At 30.9% G+C, this 3570-nt stretch overlaps 1 long non-coding RNA gene across 1 annotated transcript; it reads right to left on the bottom strand.

The window, feature by feature from the left end:
- Nucleotides 1–1425: 1425 nt before the first annotated feature.
- On the bottom strand, nucleotides 1426–3265 carry LOC147811808 (uncharacterized). Its single transcript, XR_015433141.1, has 2 exons — nucleotides 3228–3265; nucleotides 1426–1803 (listed from the first exon to the last, which is right to left on the bottom strand). It is a non-coding gene; the product is annotated as an uncharacterized LOC147811808 (long non-coding RNA).
- Between the last annotated feature and the right edge of the window lie 305 nt (nucleotides 3266–3570).

Here is a 3570-nt window from a genome sequence, read left to right as displayed (position 1 = left end):
GTACAGTGCTCAAAATGAAAAACGCACCACTTTTGATCTAATGATCGGTTCTTTACGTTCTGGGACTCAATCCCAATAGTTCGAAGGGGTGATCTCAAATATGCTAATTAATTAGTGCAGATGACATTTTAAGTTACGAAATCACACACAAAAACATACTTTCGCTGAATAAACATACCTTTTTTCGACGGATTCGGATTTCTAACTCTCAAAGTATTGGGGGTAGCCGCAATTTGGGAAAAATGGTCCAAATAGTTTGGTCATGAGAGCGGTCCAAAGTTTGAACCCTTCAATGTTAATTTTACTTTTTGCGTATTTTTTCATATCTCTAAAAATTTTTAAGCAAACTGAAAATTTTTTTCACACAATTACAAAATCCATTCATCTAGAGATAATTCCGTGCAAAATATAACATTGAGTATAACTTTCAGCGATTATATTTTATTACTTTATTTAAGAATAGGCGGATAAATTTTGAATTATAAGGTAAGCAATTTTTCGCATCATTTTGAAGAATATAATTTCGCATGGCAAAATACAAAATAGGAGCGAAATCGGTCGAATAGTATCTGAGAAATCAAATTTTGAAAAAGTCGTATTTCTAAAATTCATTTTCTCGAGATCTTTCGGACTTTTTATGCTCAAATTTTATATTTTACCATGCAAAACAGCGTTCTTTAAAATTCTGTAAGAAATTGTATACCTTACAATTCCAGAACTTTTTCGACTATTATTAAATAAAATAATAAAAAATAATTAATGTATAGTAAAAGTTGTTTTTGTACGGAATTATCTTTGGCTAAATGAATTTTATAATGGCAGGAAGAAAAAAATTTTTAATTCGCTTAAATATTTTTCGAGATATGGCGAAATACGCAAAATGTAAAACTAACAATAGGGGTCCAAACTTTGCCCCGCTCTATTGGGACTATACTTCCTAGATTGCGGTTTGCCCCTTTAATTTGGTGGTCAAAAATTCGAATTCATCGAAAAGAATATATGTTTATTCAGAGAAAGCACCTTTTTGCGTCTGATTTCGCAAGTGCACTAATTAATTAGCATATTTGAGGTCAACTCTTTGAACCTTTAAAATTGAATCCTAGAACGTGAAGATCCGATCTTTAGATCAAAAGTTATTCAGGGTGGTCCGCTTATTTATTTATTTTTTTGTGCACTTTGCATTTAAATAGAGCTAGAATAGTGACATATAAATTTGGCCATAAATTCTTCAGATGTCTCACTTGCAAATTAAGCTTAAAGAGAAATTATACATTTTAACAATACAAAGACAACTTAACAATACATTCTTCAGTATACTTTAACAATAAAGAGACAACTTAACAAGACCTACTTTAACAATAAAAAGACAACTTAGCAATATATTCTTCAATATACTTTAACAATAAAAAGACAACTTAGCAATGCATTCTTCAATATACTTTAACAATAAAAAGACAACTTAACAAGACCTACTTTAACAATAAAAAAACAACTTAACAAGGTCTACTTGAACAATAAAAAGACATCAAAATTTTTAAGGTTGATAAAGTTTACAGAAAGGATATTGAGAATTGGTTTCAAGAAAAAACATTTCATTCTGAGGCAGATTTATAACAGGTTTCGTTGCAGGTTGGCCCATGAGAGCCGTCACAGAATTTAATTCTGTGCACATTCCTTTCTCGAATTTTTCGTAGTTTTCACACATAACACCTACGAAAAGGCATCTCTTTTCACATATTGATTCTATGTAATACTTTACACTTTTAAGATGCATACAGACAGTATGGAGAGCTTCTTTCAACTCTAAAACAAAATTTTAAAAAAATCAATGTAAGCTTGAAAACATATAAGCTGAAAGTGATATAATGAAAGTGTGATCTCAAAATGCTTGTTTAGGAAAATGGTCACAGTTCGAAATGCGTGTTTACGAAAATGGACAAAACTCAAAATGCTTGTTTAGGAAAATGGTCACAGCTTGAAATACGCATTTTCTCATTATACCTGTGATGATTATACTTAGTGTTTAAATAAGTAAGGAAAAGAAAGCAGGTAATTCCCCGTTTAGTTTTTAAATTTTATTTGAAAACTAAAATGGCGAATTTTTTGCTGCTTCCATTTTCGTAAACGCGCACTTCGAGCTATGTCTGGCTTTGAAAACTCACTGACGTAATAAATTTTTGTAGCAAGTGGTTTATAGGAATAAAATTCCGCATTCAGTGAGCTGGTAAAGTACGTTTAACCCTTTCGCGCCGACTGTCACAAATACGTGCCAGCATAAAACCGTATCAACCAGGGTAAAAAGATAAAACTGGTAATCAAAGTAATTCTTTAGCAGTTTATTTGTGGGCGGAGTTACAGTTGTTTGATTTATTTAATTCACCATTACTTTGTTCAAAATAAAACTATTTAGTTATACTTTGAATTAACATTGATTATATATATGATTAAACTAACAATAATTAAAGTAAAAGCAAAGTAAGTCTGTCAAATTAGAAACGACTACATTTAAGTTACCGTTTTTTATTTAATTACGTCCTGATCCTGATTTTGTACGAATGCTTTTCTGAATCGCCCGTCCTCAAGGGGTTAAAGGTTAAATAAATATTAATTGAACTCAAAAATTTTTGGTTTTAACTGTTTTTTTTTATATTTTTTAGAATACGACATTTATTCTCCTTTTTTTATTTATTTTTTCTTCAGAAAAGCGTCTTAAATTTGCGAAATGTGCAATGATGTTATATAGCCACCGATTATGAGACACAATTAAAAGCTTTTGCTTCTATATTTCAAGCATACATAAATAGGTTGTTTCATACTCATAGGCCATTAAAATGTATTTTTAGAATCCTTGTCACAAAAAGAATAGAAGCATTGGTATTCAATTTAATATTCAAGCTACTGAAAAATTCAAAAACATTGTTAAAATCTAACTAACTTTTATTGAGGAATATAAAACTCTGTTTGAGTAAACAGAGTGGAGGCGAAAAGCAATTATTTGAAACAACTTCAAGTTTCCTCCAGCCATCAATGCTTCGATCTCTCCTTTCTCAACAGTGATTCTGAGTTTATAATTCTTTTTGTATTTTTATATAGTTCAAATATAAATTTGCTTCCAACAAAAATGAAAATATTTTCTTAATTTTTGACAAAAATTATAAAAATATAAGTTAAGAGTGGTAATTGCAGAACACCTTGCATATCCTCATACATGTATTACACTTGCTTACCAGAAGACATTGAAGAATTTGTTGGAACTGATTCGCAGCCAGGGGCCCTACCATGAACTACCGGGAATGGAATGAAGATTCCCGGCTGGAAAGTGAAACTGGGAAAGTTTGGTTCCATGAATGCTCAATACCGCACCATGAACACTCCCTTGGAATCAGACATTCCACGATAACTCGCTCTCAGGGCGTGGCTAAAATTTAACCAATCACACAATTTACTTTAGATTTTCTTTTTGAGTTTGGCAACATTAGCATGAGTAAAACGAAACGAGCTTCTGCTATTTAGATAATATTTTTGACTACTTATTGTTTTCTTTTTATAATGTTTTTTGTTTTCATTAGA

Source organism: Parasteatoda tepidariorum, chromosome 4, assembly GCF_982258835.1.
Source record: "Parasteatoda tepidariorum strain Cologne lab strain chromosome 4, Ptep-v5.0, whole genome shotgun sequence".
NCBI lineage: Eukaryota > Metazoa > Arthropoda > Arachnida > Araneae > Theridiidae > Parasteatoda > Parasteatoda tepidariorum.
Note: the sequence above shows the minus strand (reverse complement) of the source record. Positions and strands in the feature narration are given on the sequence as shown.